Source organism: Pezoporus wallicus, unplaced genomic scaffold (assembly GCF_028554395.1).
Source record: "Pezoporus wallicus isolate ANWC-B61680 ecotype Strahan unplaced genomic scaffold, APGP_CSIRO_Pwel_v1 contig_2908, whole genome shotgun sequence".
NCBI lineage: Eukaryota > Metazoa > Chordata > Aves > Psittaciformes > Psittacidae > Pezoporus > Pezoporus wallicus.
In genome coordinates, this window is record NW_026642179.1 from 2,380,154 (window position 1) to 2,396,067 (window position 15,914).

Consider the following 15,914-nt stretch of genomic DNA (forward strand, 5'->3'; position numbering starts at 1 on the left):
AGTGTTTTCATGCTGAATTTCACCCTGGATTGTCATAACCATTGAGGGATGACCGCCAATGCCAGCCTGTGGTGACAGCAGGCAAGAAAGTTCCTGGTTTTAGAGGCTGAGAAGTCCTGAAGTGGTGCCTGCACTTCTGTTGAGCTGTGCCCATGGCTTGTGTGACAGTTGCTGTAGTTGGAGGAGCAGCTTCTGTTTCAGCTCAGAGCAAATCAAGTACCAGTGGTACCAAGTGGGAAGTGGAAATGTGAAGGGCCTTTTCTCTGAGGGCTTTTCTGTTAGTCTAACATAGTATTCAAATGTTTCCCCATTGACTTAGCACAGCCTCTGGTTTCAGTTGTAACCTTTAAGTAGGACTTAAGTCTGGATACTGAAGATAGCTGTGAACCTGGGAGGAGGGAAGAGGAGCTCTTTTTAAGAGGTGATGTGGAGCCATGGGCTGTGGATCTAGGACTGGGGAAGGAGGGAGCTAAGACTATGAGCCTTTTGGAAAGGAGCGTAACATCAGTTTGGATGAGCGTGGGACCGAGTTAGGCCCTGTCCCTCACTCAAAGCCCATGGGTCCATGCAGTTGCTCTCTGTGTGTAGCTGTCATTTTCCTCTTATCATGTCTGGGGGTGTTACTGTACTAATGGCAGAATGCAAATCCTACATAAGGAGTTGGGAGATGAAGCATGAGTTACAACTTCTGTAGAAAAAGGAAGGGGAAAAATACACTACAAATGCTGCCCCTCTCCCTCAAACAAGGATTGCAAGAATGGTGCATGGAGGCCCAGGTGTCCTGTGCCTGACACAGGGTCCCATCCCTCAACCCAAGACCCCAAGTAGTTTTCACTCTTTTGTTTGAGTGGATATTGATAAACAGCTGTGATATATGCAGATAATGCCTATTGAGCTGTGTGTTGGGTTTTATTTGCTGAGTCCTTGACAGTGACAAAGATGACTTTGAGATCAAGAATTTCTTCACAGCTGATTTAAAGGTCGTGTTGACTTTTACCTTGATTACCTTTCACCCACCCCTAAGGCAGTACTTGGAAAACGCCCTTTGCCAGCCAGTGTCTGTGTGTTTAATTTCAGCTGAGGAAGAAAACCCACCTCATTTCTCTCATGCTCTTATTTTTAACCCTGTAACACTGGTGATACAGAGAGTTTTGAACCTACCCAGGCTTCCTAAATCTCCTGTGGGATGCTTCGTGGGTAGCCAGTGGGGGTACCCTGCTCCTGATGCCTGAGACCCTCCCATCAGGGACATGGGCAGTGATTTGGGGTAGCCTACTGCTGTCCGGGTCTCAGCTGTTCGTTTCTGCCTGGCACATTGCCTATTCCTGGTTCTTAATGTCATTTGGGAAGAAAGTCAAGAACTTAAAAGTAGGAAGAGAGCAGCTGCTCCCTCCTGTAGAGACAAGGTCTCAGAGCAGGAAACACGTTTCAGTGGATCCAGGTATGTTTACTCTTAATTTACCATTTGTTGCTTATGTTTCTCCTGTAAACTTTGCCTTTTCCTTTTTTTCTTTTAACTGGGAGTGCTTGAATTAAGTACTTTACCAATGCATTCTTGAGCAATCTGAAAGTCCTAAGTCCAAGGTAACTTATGACACTTCATTCAGAGTGTGTTTTGCTATATTCCAATAATAGAAACTCTTTCCAGAATGTATGAAATATTTTGTACTCTGATCTTGTGAACTGCAGAGACAGGGTTATGGCTGGCCCATCTGTCTGTAATCAGGCTATCTTTGGTTCAGCCATTTTCATAATAAGGGTTAAAATTGTGGTGATTCTGTTTTGTTTTTTTTTTTTTTTTTCATTTTTTAAGTTCTCTTGCTGAACTGAATTTTGAGGACAGTTTTGTGTAGCTGTCTTTTACTGTTCGCAGTGGAGGAAACAAGGGTGCTAACTTGATAAAGCTACATGGAACTGTTGGAACAAGTCCAGAGAAGGGCCATGAGGATGATCAGGGGACTGGAGCACCTCCCGTATGAAGATAGGCTGAGAAAGTTGGGGCTGTTCAGCCTGGAGAAGAGAAGGCTGCGTGGAGACCTCATAGCAGCCTTCCAGTATCTGAAGGGGGCCGATAGGGATGCTGGGGAGGGACTCTTCATTAGGGACTGTAGTGACACGACAAGGGGTAACAGGTTAAAACTTAAACAGGGGAAGTTTAGGTTGAGTGTAAGGAAGTTCTTTACTGTAAGGGTGGTGAGGCACCTGGGTTGCCCAGGGAAGTTGTGAATGCTCCACCCCTCGCCAGGCTGGACAGAGCCTTGGGTGGCATGGTTTAGTATGAGGTGTCCCTGCCCATGGCAGGGGGGTTGGAACTAGATGTAGATGGTCTTAAGGTCCTTCCCAACCCTAACTATTCTATGATTCTATGATTTGCTTTCTTTTCACGCAACTAAATTGACAAAGCGGCTGCAAAAAAAAAAGGGCAAAAAAGGATGTCACAGGATGGGAGAAAATTGTACTTGAGTTTTGAGCAGTGGTGGGTTAGGTTTGGTTCAGTTTGGTAGCTGTATGATTGGGCAGTCCAGTGGTTGGTGTTTTCAGAGTCCCTTGGTGCTCTGTGGTTATTGTCACAGGGCAATGACTCACAAATGTAAATGCTGGACCACACCTATATTGTCACCAGCTTTGGTTCTGCTGGAGATGGAGAGGAGCAAGTTGGGTCTGAATGCCAGGCTGTCTGCTCAGAAAGGAGTGCTGTAGGGAGGTGGGGTAGAAGGATGCTCCCAAGTACCTGCTCCTCTTTTGCTAGGAGGGAAGGTGGCAAATAGGGCAGGAACTGCTCGCTGTCTGGAATCAGCCTGTGGGAAATTAGTGGAGCCATGCTAAACTAAACTGTTTTAGCATTAGCCCTTTTGATTGCACTAGGATTTTTTTTTAATTTGTTTTTTCTTTTTTATTTTTGTTTTCTCCCCCAAGCACTAGTTCCTGCCTTTTGACCAGGTTGGCTTCTCAGTTCATTTACTGGAAGCAGTGATTCCATCCTTTGAATGTCAATGTGCTGTTGGATGTTAATGTTTGACCTTCAGAATTAGTCATCCAGTTAAGGAGTGTGTTGACCACGTAGCCTGTGTTTGACCAAACTGCTAAGAAATAACTTTGTGAATACTAATGATGCTAAATACAGATGACTGAAGTCCTAGTGCTTGCAGAAGCAACTGCAGCTTACTTCCCCCTCCCATGTTCAGCCAGCCACAGGAATGAACACTGATTCTGTATAAATGGCTTTTTGCTCAAGCTCCTTATAATGAAAACTTGGTTCAAACTGCACAGGACAGACTTGAAATCCCCTCCCCATTTTTATTTCATACTCTGCATCTCCTGTTTTTTAATAGTCAATGAGACATTTAAAAAAAAGTACTGCTGTAGGATGATGTGTCTTTAGAAGATCCTGTATTGGCATTTGGAGAACACTAATCATGTTTGCATTCTGAATTAAAACCCCAGTGATACTGAAATTTGAAGTTTTAATAGAAGAAATAAAGTTAATATTATTAGAAATGTTTTAAAGATACAAGAAGAAATAAAGCTAATATTATTAGAAATGTTTTAAAGATACATGTTGTGTTTTCCGCTTCAGGGTAAATGCTATTGAAATGCTATTGTAACATATTATAACCTTTTTCTTTTTTTCTTAAAATTGTCCTAAATGTTCTCCAAAATTTTTGGGAAAAAACTGTGCTTAGTCACCTTAACCAGAAGTACCAATATTGGAGTGATTTTGCGCAGTACATTTAATGTTGATGCTTCAAAATTTTATCTTATAATATTCAATATTTCTGTTATATAGTTTTTAGGAAGTATTAATATTTTAACACAACAGGAAATCTATCAAGTTGCAAGCAACCCTATTTGAAGTTTCAGAGGAGATTTTTTACAAAACTTTTAGTGCCTGAATCAGTAACAGCTATGTGCTGAGCATCTTGAGTCACGTTTAAGGATTCCCAGCTGCAGCTGACCTGTGCCGGAGTGCTTTTTAACATGAATTCAGAGTACTAGTTGTGCATAGGCTACAGCAGCTTAGTGAGTGGTGATGACTATTGCAGGTGCAACAATAATGGCTGTCCTACTTTTGGATTTATTCTTTTCTGCAGCACCCAGCCTCTCCCTCATCTTTTCCCCCCCAAAAAAGACAGTGTCAGCTTCTCTATATTTTAAACTTACTTATTTGCCTTTAGTACCTACAGTTCATCAGGCTTAACTGAAACAAAGTTACAATTTACAGCAGTGCTTTTAATTATTTTCGCTTTCAAGAGAAAGCTTTGGATTTATTTTAATGTGTGTATTTACTTGCTGTGTTAAAGCTCTTACTGAGCTTCCAAAGACAAGTTGTGAACATGAGCTAAGGGAACGCTTTTAAGTAGCTAAATAGTAGTTTTAGATTTAAGTAGCTAAATAATGGCTTTAAAGTAGCTAAATAGAAGGGGACCCAAACGTATGGAAAAACTACACTCTTTTCTCTCTTCTTTTTTCTCTTCTTTTTTTTTTTTTTTTAATTTCTGAAAGATAATTTTATTTTATCTCCTTCTTTCTGTGCTTGGTGATCTGGGATTTACATTGGTGTATGGCATTGGAAAGCACTTGCTTCAAACTCATGGAGCTTGAATTAATTTCAGTAAGTAATTAAAGCAAGTGAAGCAGAAAAAACTAGATATAACAATTTGATCTCTTTCGTTTTTCTTTTCAAATCACAAAATACTGAGAAAGGAAGGCTTGGATGATAGCAGCTGTGAGTCTGAGAGAGATTCATATGCTCCTGAAGATGCTTTGGAATGAGTATACAATAGGGATGCTAGTCCATATTTTACTTTCTCATTACAAGCATTTTTAGTTCAAACCTGTTTTGTTTATAAGGACTTCAAAAGCACTCCTAGAATCAAAATGCACAATGCATTAGAACTCACCAGGATAAGCATCAATGTTTAGATGTTCACTGAAAACAAATTAGCTACTATTTTAGCATCTTTATGTGTGTCTTTATAGTTACCTAGCTTCTGTCACTACTAAAGTCCTTGTTTTAATAAAAGGACTATATTTGGCATTTGTTTACATTTATTCCAAAATATGTCACTGTATTATGGTTTCTCATTTATTTTTCATTATAACACTTTATAACTTTACACAGTAAATACACAGATTATTTTACAGTATCCTGCATTGATTTTTGTAGCGATTCATTGTTTTAACAGCCAGTTAAACCAGAGTGATTTTGGTACATTTAAGCAGGTGCTGCCATCCATCTGCTCCTGCTTAACCTTAAAAATTGTGCTCTGTCAGAGGTATCGGAGGTTTCAGCTGTGCCATTAGTATTTTCTGCCTGCCTGAGTTTTTCAGGTGTCTGGCATGTATCTAAATCCACGTTGTTAGTAACTCACAACATATAAAATATCAAGAGTACCGAACATTGGCTGGAGTCTAAGCTACAAGTTGCTATAAAAAGAGAAAAGGAAGACATTTGGTGATTACACTGGCTAATTAATTGAGCTTAGGGATGTCCTTCATGATGGGTCCTGGTTGTTTTCTGGCTTAACGGAGTTGGTTTGTATTGAAATAAGTGAGGGATGTATAAGGGATGTGAGGGAATGAAATGGAACTCTGCCTCTTCCCTGTGAGCCAGTGCTCCCAGCTACAGCCATGTTGGACTCTTCCATCCTCTTAAATCTCACCTTTGCTGAACTTCAGTTTGTCAGTTTTACTCAGAAGTTAAGGAGAGTAAGGCTAGTAGAAACCATATAACTGAAAGTATAGGACTAGAGGCAAAATGAAGACCGCTGAGGAAGTGTGACTTGTAGCAGCATCTCTAGGAGTAAGATTGTGTAGTCTCTTGTGAGTAAGTCTTCAAAACTAATGTTTGCTTGTTTGGTTTCTTGTTTGTGGGATTTTTTTTGTTGTTGTTGTTGTTTGTTTGGGTTTTTTGTGTTTTGGTTTGTTTGTTTGTTTCTTTAATATATAGCAGTGAACTGGTTTTCCAGTTCCCATTTTCTTCTCAGGAAAAACAGGGTATGCAAATTTAAGTTGGCATGCATGCAAAAGAGGCATGGAGAAACAAAACCAAAAGCTCTCAATCTCTTCAGAGAGGTTCCTTTTTTGCTTGTAAAAAGAAAGAGAAGTTTAGTCTTGTCTTCATAAGAAGGTACCTCTTTTCTGCACTGTATCAAAGTGCAGGGGGCTGTTAATCACAAATCAGTCTGGTTATTCACTTCTGTGATCAGTCAAGGAGATAACTAAGAACTGCAAGAGGTTATTTAGTTTCTGCTTTTATCCAGATCAGGAGGGAGGGAAAGTTGGTGACAGCTTTAATGCACAGATGTGAATACTCTAGTAACCATCATGTCATATAAATGCCTGGCACCTGTCCAAACATTGGGGTTAGTCTAGGAAAAAACCTGTTATTTATTTTGCTACCTGCGTTGTTCGTGTCTATTAAAATCTCTGTTTGCAACTGAGCTTAAATGTATTTTAATTCTGTTTGTACTAACAAATGCTTGGAAAATCTAGAACTATCACACTGCTTATAAATTAGGCAACATATTTTTTAACTTTTTAAACAGAAATACAAAATGAGAACGTGGTAGCAGATCAGTGGATGTGTTAAATGGAGAAACTGCCTGTCTGGATCCGAAGCTCCTTGAGAATCTGTTCACAGTTTTGCGGTGAGGGGTCGTCTCTATACATTCAGCAATCGTTTCTCCAAACCTTTCACTTTTGTTGACAAGGAATTCAATTTAAAAGCTTTTTGCTGAAAAGTTTTCCTGTTTCAAGGTTGAAAATGCATACATGAAACCTTTAAACGTGTTGGGTTTGTTTTTCCAAAGGGACAGAGCTTTAGCTTTAGCTTAGATGCCTATTTAGCAGCAGCTCTTGTGCAGTGTGCACATGAGCCGTGTAGTCTGTGTGTCCATCTTCTCCATGTCCTTCACAAGGGATGCTGTGCCTGCTTCAGAGGGGACTTTTGAGAGACTGCTCCCTGCTGTGACTCATAGGTAAAGGTGTGTTAGTGGAACTTCAGGAAAAAAGGTGGTTTTCAGCAACTTCCCCCCACCCCAGCGCCTTGTTAAGAAAGGACAGGAAAGTACCCAGATTCTTACTGAATAACTGTGTTGAACAGCAGAAGGCAAAGGTTCTGAAGTATTTTAGCAAACACAGAGCCCTGTAAAGCTTTATGAACAGTCATTTCAGAAAGAAAAACCCAGCTGAGGTTCTGGTGACAGAACAACTTTTTGAAGTCCAGCAAGATGGAATTGAAGGGATTCTTACTGCACAGTGCTTCATCACCTGCTTGTCTGTGGCAACTGAGTGGTTCAAGAAGGGGAGAAAAAGGTGAAGACAGAGGGAGCTGCTTTGGGAGGTGGTACAGAAGATTATGATCAGGAGGTGGTATGGGGTATAGGAACAGAAGTGCTGATGTCCTTAACACTTCTTGTCATGCTAGCTCAGCTGTGTGCTAGGTTTATATGGTAGTTTGGGGGTTGTGATCTGTGCTTTTTATGTAAGCTCTTCTGTAGAAAGGTTTTACACAGAGATGCACTTGTATTCTGCAAGCATCTGTCCAGTAAGAATGCATCTTCTTCTGCGGTGTGTAGTATTTGATTGCAGAATTAAAGATGGGTCCCTTCTAAAGGGGATTCTCTCTTGCATTTGCCAAAACTGTGTATGTGGCTACATGGTAAGGTATTTAGCCAGCACAAGCAGTGACAACATATTGGTGTTGGTATAGTGATGTCCAGGCATTGCTGCTTTTAGGACTGGACCAAAAAATCTCAAAGCAATGCTGTGTGGATGCATGCAGTCATATGAGAGATCTTTAATGTATTTCTTCATTGTACCAAATATGTTGTTACAACTGTTTCTGGTGTGCAAATGTTTGGAGCATGTATGTATGTGAGCATATGCTGCACAGGTAGTGCTCCTGTGTATTAGCAGAGGGCTGTTTAAAACCAGAATTTCTCCCATGCCAAATTGTGAATCCCAGGCCTGTGACTGCATGAAGATGCACTGCAAGCCTCCAGTCATACCACCTGGTTCTTAGTTCCTTTCCTGAGATGCACCCTCACATTGCCCATCCCTGAGCAGCTCAAACAGCTGCTTTTATTATCAGGGTAAAAAGGGGCGTAGCAATACTAATAAATAAACACAGGAAGGTGAACTGGTGGGAGAAGCCTTCCCTCCTCTACCTACAGCTCCCTCAGCTTGTGGGTGAGCACTGGCAGGATTGGGTCCTGGACCAGAGACAGCTCGTACAAGCCTCAGGCTGCAATGGCTGTGGAGCTACTGAACTGATAGTTGTGCTGCTGTTCATCTAATAAGGACCCAGCCTTATATGCCAGGTTAACTTGAACTGTATTTAATTCTTTCAGAAGCTTGGCATAGCTTAAAGGCTTGGCATCTTGAGTCATGAAAAGCCATGCATTTGAGAGAAGTTGATTTAGTTTATTTTATTGTGTGCCAGAAACTCTATTTAGTGTGTGCCTAAAGATGCATCAAAAGAGAGCAAGTTCCTATAATCTTCTTTGGCACCATTTTAACACTCTTTCGATGTAAGAAAAATATTTTATTGATGTCAGCCAGCCTCTTAAGTCTGAAATATGGAAGGAATGGAAAGCTCTGACTATTAGTAACAACATGGAAGTTTTAGTGAATCAGTTTCTGTTCTCTGCCTGAATTTTTTGACTTGTTCTTTAGTAGCATGAAATGAAATGGATCTGTCATCACAAGCATGTACGCTGTTACTGGCACAGACTGAATGGTTTTAGTAATGCTTAATAACAGATTCACTGTCTTCATTAAATGAACAGTTTATTGGAGTCTTTACTACTTCACTGAAGCTTTTTTTTTTTTTAAGGGAAAAGAATATGGAAAAAGAGAAATGTCAGGCTTGATATAATTATTTTTGGTGGGGTTTTTTTGAGGAAAAAAAAAATAATAGCAGTGTGACATCCAGTAGCAACACTGAGTTTTTACTGAGATGTTAAGAAAGACACAAGTGCTTCCAGATGGAAATATGCTGTATGCTATATTTGATTTAAGAGAAATACTTTGCTTTCAGGGCCTTCAAGTCACATAGTGGTATGATAATAATGGTGATGTATTTAGTCTGTGAGTCCTGGGAGGCTCAGGAACAAAACAACAATGTTGTCTTGTTTCCCTATCTGTTTCTTCTTTCAGGGACTTTCTTATCTCTCCAGTTTTGAAGTTCCGAAGCGCAAGCACTGTTACTAGTTATTTGTTCTAAGCATTGTCAAAATATGCAACAAAACATTTTAAGCTCTCACTTCCAAGTATAATGTTCCCTAATAGTTTCTAAAAAGTGGTGGGTTGTTAATTTGAATGCTGAGAATTTGCATGCCCTGTTTATTTTCAATAACTTACCAGTTATGTAAATAAAATTCAGTCATATTCTGGTAGTATCATAAATGAAAACAGGTTTTCTGGTTTGTATCCTTAATTGAAATGATAAGCTGGTGTTTGTGTGTAATACAGGTGTGATGTATTTTTTCTATGTACTGTACCTGCAGCCTACACATACTAAAATGAACTTTGGCAGTGAAAACTGCTTGTTAAATTTTTTTCATACCAACCCACTTGCCTACTGGTTTCTTGCCCTAGTTTCCTCTCATTTAAGATTGCTTGCATCTGTAGCATTTTATAAAGAAAAACTATGGCCCTTGAATCTGGAAAGTGCTTGTTTAAAAGTAGCTTTACGAGGCTGGAATTTCTGTTTGGCTCTGGATTAAACATTTCCCGCTCTTGTAGACACATCTCCCTTCCTGAGTATTTTCACATCATAAAGTTTGTGCTGGGTGAAACATGCTCTGACATTGTCTCTGTATCCCATTACCTGTTATTGAGTGGTGCAGCAAGAACTGTTCAGATACATAATTGAAAATTAATGAAGAACTTAACTTTGTATAGAAGGCAATAGTATTCAGTTTGCTGCACAACAATAACACTGATATCCTGTTTCAAGCAAGCATGGAAGTAGTAGGACCTTATTTATCTCACTAGTCAGCAGCAATTACTCCTGACTGCACACCGGGGACAGATCTGCTGAGTGCAAAGATGCCGGTTTTATGTTGTTGTTTATCAGACCAGAACTGCTGCTTTTACTCTCGGAGCATTTATTTTCTTTACTTTGGAGTTTAGTACTCTTGTAGAAGAAAATTATAAATACATTTGAGGAGAATCAGCATTCAGAAAATAGCTTCAGACCTACTTTTAGAATTTACTTTGTTTTCTCCATTATTTCAATATTTATCAAATATGTTCAAAGAAACTTTCTGTTTAGGTCACGTGTATGCAACCATAGAGCTGTTGATAAAATAGTTGAAATAAAATACCTGTCAGCTTGAACAGAATTGAAGCAAGCTAGAGACTGGCACAGATGCTTAGTTTATTCCCCAGATTTGCTATTTATCTTTTGTACTTGCAAATTTTACTGACTTTATCATTTTGTCTGTGGCCAGAACTACAACAGTGCTGTACTGTTAGCAAGCACATCAGAAGATGCAACTTAGTTGTAAATAAGCAATGAGGTATGAGAGAAAGGGGAAATACAAAGAATTCATTATATTACAATAATATTTTTTTCTGGGTGCTGTAAGAGGTTTGGGATTTGATGTTAATTGTTGAAAAGAAAAAGCGCTACCAGTTTCTAAATACATGATGTTTTAACATGAGGATAGATGTGGAGGCAGAGAGAGGGTGAAGTAGATTCCAGGTTAATTACGTGGGTTGAGCTGGGTATGGGTTCATGCAGGGGTTCCTGGGAGGCTGCTGCATCCACCCTGAGTGCTGGGCTTGCAGTCTTTAGGGAAACTATTCCTTTATGATATTTAATGTGTACTCTGTGGTTCCTGGCCCAGCTTCTTATCTTGACTTTGGGACATGCCCTGAGTCTAGAGGGTACACGTGTCATACAGAAAATTTCTGCTTAACATTAATTAGAGATTATTTCTTTTAAGGGTAGTGATCAATATAAAGGTAAAGATGCCTGTCTTTAAATAAATAAATAAATACTGAGACCTGACTATCCAAACATTTGGAAGTCACCTCTCCATGACATTGACAAGCTGTCCGAACTCACTTCTAAACTATTAAGTTTTTGCTTATTCATGGAGGACGACAGACCATAAGAACCTGGGGAAAGAGCAAAACTACAAATAAACCAAATCTTTTGTGACCTACAAAAGATTGAAGTGATTTATATAAGCTTGTGATATACAGGGCAAAGTGAGGGGTATGCAAAGGTAGAAACAAGCCACCCCATCCCTTTCCTTTTGTGTGTTGGTTGGGGTTTTTTGTTTGTAGCTTTTGGTTGTTTGGTTTAGTAGTTTGATGCTTTTGAGATTGCTTGTGCTATTGGTTCCTTGACTTGCAGGGGCAAGCTCAAACACTTGCTCTTTAAACTCCTGGTCTTCTTTGGAGTCACAAGACATAAATGTTCTTAAGTTGGCTTTGTCTCAAAATTGTGAATTTAGTACCTAAAATCAAATAGTGAACCAGTGTTTTAAAGACTGTTTTTCTCATTGATACTGATCTTCTCCCACCACCAAGGTCCTTCAGCTGTACTGCAGAGAGGAAGCTGGGAAGGAAAATTGTTTTCAGTTTGCCAGGAACCACTAGAACCACTCGGGATTTTAAGCAGTGGATCATTTTAAGCACTATGATTTGTTAAAGTATGAAATGTTAACAACCTTCTTGTTGCTCTTGCTGGTGGAGAAGCAGTATTCAATTTTCCAGTATGGTCACAGTGTGAACAGCAAAATTTTTTCCTGTGTTTTGGGCACACCTCCTAATGCAGAATGCTTTCAACACTATACTTATTGTGTGACCTTTTCCATGCTTGTTAGCTTAAGAGGTTTGTTTCTGCATGTGGGAATTGTGACAAACTGTAGTAGAGGATGGTCAAACCATGAAGTAATGTACAGCCTGTTGCACTTGGCATAGCTCCTTATTGTATCCCTGATGAGCAAGTCCAAAGATGCAAAGCCAAACATATTGGGGTATATTGAGGTGCTACAATTCTTATTTAGAAAAAAAAAAAGTGTGTATGTATATATATGTATATGAATTATGCTAATTCCAAGAAATTAGATCATTTTACAGCCTGACAAATTGTCTGTGCTAGATAGTAAATATTCATTTTGTGCTCTGTGCTGGAGGATGGAGCTTGTAACTCTATCGCTCTCCTCCCTGTGGCCCCATAGTGAGGCCTCAGTTTAGGGGAATGTATAAACAGCTGTATCAAGGCTGTTGCGAATACAGATGTCTCCATGAAGTGGGATCTCTGGGTCACCAGGGACCACGCAAACCACACTAAATGGGTTTGCAGGAGCCTTTACATATGTTAGCCAGCTGAGCTGTGATGCTGCTGTCCAGAGAAATGCTCTGTTGACTTTCACTCACAGTCTTCCTCCAACATGCTGTTACCTTCCTCCTGGATTCCTGCAGCTATCTGTCTTTGCTATGCTGCTGCCTTCCAAGGAGGATTGGCTGTCCCAACACCAGGTTTCCTAAAATGCTGTTGAACTGCATTTGAGTCACAGTTTGGCAGCTGTGCTTTTGCCAAAACCCTTACTTCTGTTCTTGATCCCATTCAGGTGTAGCAGGACATAAGCATGGGACCAAAATGGGAGAGTTTATTTTCCTTGTGGTCAGGAGCTATTTGTCAGTCACTTGCTGAATTTGTGGTGGCTTGAGGAGTCATTGTGATTATTGTATACAATTCATGGTTTCTGTCTGTCTAGCTTCAAAGTTAGCCTTGTTTTGATCAGCAGGTTGGGACTAGATGACCTCCAGAGATTGCTCCCAACCTAAATTATTCTGCAATTTATACCATGATTTAAACAAAGTTAAGAAGTAGATACTACAGGCAAAAGAACTGGTGAGCATAGCACAGAATTGGGTAAACAATAGGTAATTCGTGGGCTAAAAGAGGTGATTTAAGCATGTGTCTCTATCTTGCAGCTCAATATATTTACATAGGCTGGTAGTCAAAGGGTCTTGATAAGCCAGTGTGTAATTGATAGCTTATAGAAATAAAGATCTGTACATATATTTGTTGTGAATTTTGTTGAAAAGTCTTATTCTCAACTCTCACTGCATGAGACCTAGCCACAAAATGTTTACTACTAAGACTACACAAATAGTATGTGCATGCAGGGGAATGAGAGTATAAAAGAAAAAAAAGAATTGTTGCTTTTTATCACATCTGATAGGTCATTATAACACACTCATGTTCCTTTATGTCCTTTTAAAAACAGCTCAGTAGCAACAGGGTGATCCCGCTTGTTCACCAGAATAAAACTTTCAGCAATAATACGTTGTCTTAATAATACATGTCTGTATATTAATTTTGCAGTTGATTTGTAATGTTACTGAATCACTGAACTTTCATTCCTGGTATAACTAAGCATTTGTTTTGCTACTGCTGCCATCACAGAGTATAACCACCATTGTTTAGCTATAATGATATGTATCATCATAATATGTTTATTCTACAAATGGTGATTTGTGATCCGATGTACATTAACTATGAGTGCATAACATAGCATTTTTTTCCTTGAAGTAGAAGAAGAATCTAATGCTTTTGGAACTTGAATAATAAATACTAATCTGAAATGGTACGAATACCTGCTTTGAAGTCAAATCAACAGAGGGCTTAGTGCATGTTTTAAACCTAGTGATATTTGATCTTAGTTACCTAAAACTACCTTTACTTTCAGAAGGCAGGTACTGAAGATTATGCTCTTTTGTCTCATATGGTTAATACCTGTATTACAAAGTTACACCCCCCACAAATCACCTGATTTTTTTTTTTTTTTTTTTTTTCCTGGGTTCTCTTTGCAAGTTATTGCAGACACCATAAACCTCACAGGGTCCTGGCCCCAGTGATGTGGGCTGTTCACGTAAGACATGCCATGGAGAGTCCAGATATTGCCCTGAACTATGCCTTAATTAGTACTATCTTCATCATTGTTCTTGTATCTGTTGTGGGGTGGAGATACCTTTAGGGCTGTGATGGTGACTGCAATAAAAATACAAATACAGAGGTACCTGGGATGTCATCTAGTTCAAGCCATTGAGTTTAACTACCAGTTCCAGATTCCCTTGTCACTGGGGGACTGTGGCACATAGGTCCTTCTGCACTACTGGGTGTACCCTCCTGCTGTGGCCAAGATCCCTGCGTGGTTTGTTTCGTTTCTACAAAAGCCGATGCCACCCAGTACTGCTGTGCCTGTTCCCAGGTGTATTGTTTCTAAAACCTTTGTATTTGCTTGGTACATGGGGTGTGTGCTTTTCCTGTTCCTCCCCAGCGTGTGCCTGTGCAGAGGAGAGAGCCTGTGGCTGCTGCTTGTGCTGCTCCTGCCTCTGTATCTTACCAGTCTTTAGGGCAAAAGGCGTCTGTGCCGGCACACTGGGAGAGGATCCTGCAATGGACAACAGCTGCATATGTGGTGTTGGCTTTATGGTTTCGAATCCAGCATCATCTGTGTTGGCAGACTTTCAATGCCAGTGTGTGGTGTGTTCTGTGGGCATAAGGGTTAACAGTGTGGCTCTGACTTCCCCATCCTGCTGCTCTGGAGAGCTTTCACTTTCATGGCTCTCTTGGAGAGCTGCTGGTGTCTTCTGAATAACTTCTCTCATTTGAAGATTCAGTAAAAGAGGCTGACAAACTATGTCAGTTCTTTTTGGCTTGGGATATATCTCCCCTTTTTAAGAAGATACGGTTATCCTCTGTGCTTTTTCTCACTCATAAAGTCCATCCTGTGGTGTTACTTAAGGGGAGACATCTCCTCCTACTCACCTTACAGCTCTCACTGAGTGCTGGTTATTGCACTACAAAAATAGAAACGAGTGCTTTATATTCATTCTTGGTGATAAATGACCTTGGAACCTGGTCTGCCGGGAACTAAACTGTAAATAATTAAGCTTTACCTCAGTGGAACCCTTGCTCAACCCAGATTATTTCTAGCTGTAATCTTGTAACAGTGAACTTCTAATTCCTTTCCCAGAGACTGTTTATGTGAGGTGGTCAAAACAAACAAATAAAAATTAAATGCCATGTGCACCTTTTTTCATGCACATGGTGCAGTAAGCACAGTGCGCAGCTGAAAAACCAAAAGCTCAGAGAACTGCAGAACAGCCATGCATTATCTTCCAAGTTGGCCTAGCAATTAAAACAGAAGCAGGTTTTCAAGCTCAACTATTCCCTATTTTATGCTGAAATTCTGTTAAAATGATGAAGTTTTGGCATCTGAGTTTTGTTCTTGACCAACCTGATATTGGCAAGTGAGAGATTTTTTTCCCTTCTTATCCAAAGAAAAGAAAAGAGGGTGTGGAGGACGGTGTAGTTTCCCAAGATCAGCTGATGAAGTGGGGGATTGTAAATTTCTGAAAAGATTAGATGTCCTTTCTGAAACTTTAAGTTTGGAGGATTTGAAGAATTCCAATTATCTCTCCTGGCTTAGGTGTTTTAATCAGGCCAGGCTAATTAATATTTTGGGTGTTCTGAGCAGACACATCCATGAACAGCAATGCTTGAATTACACAGTGTGAGATTTAATCCTGGGAGCACATTGTGGCGCAATAAATTATTTAATGCGGCATTTGGAAGTGAGTGTTAAAGATGACAAAAATGTCTAGCTGACATTACACTACTGCACACGCAAGCATTACTCATGCCATTTTGTTCTTCTGAGAATCATCTTGGTGCATGCAAATGCCTTGATTCTCATGAAATCGGAATATTTTTCAAAACAGGTATTTTAAAGAGACTAATGGAAGCTGGGCAATTGACTGCTCTATGGTTCCTTTACATCCTTTCCCTAAAACTCTCTAGAAAGGGGGAAAAAAGCTTTTCTTTGGAGAGAAACTGGTTTGCATCTCATGATGCTATTTTTCTTTTAGAGTTTTCT

At 39.9% G+C, this 15,914-nt stretch overlaps 1 protein-coding gene across 6 annotated transcripts in view; it reads left to right on the top strand.

Annotated features, from left to right (window-relative positions):
• Positions 1-15,914, top strand: part of EPS8 (epidermal growth factor receptor pathway substrate 8) — a 136,493-nt gene that overhangs the window by 47,766 nt on the left and 72,813 nt on the right. The window contains exon 1 of one of the 6 annotated variants that reach the window (XM_057427908.1): positions 6,855-6,980. The exons of the other annotated variants lie outside the window; for them this stretch is intronic. The gene's annotated coding sequence lies outside the window, so the exon portion shown is untranslated. Of the gene's footprint in view, positions 1-6,854; positions 6,981-15,914 lie in introns of those variants that run through there. 6 annotated transcript variants of the gene reach the window in all.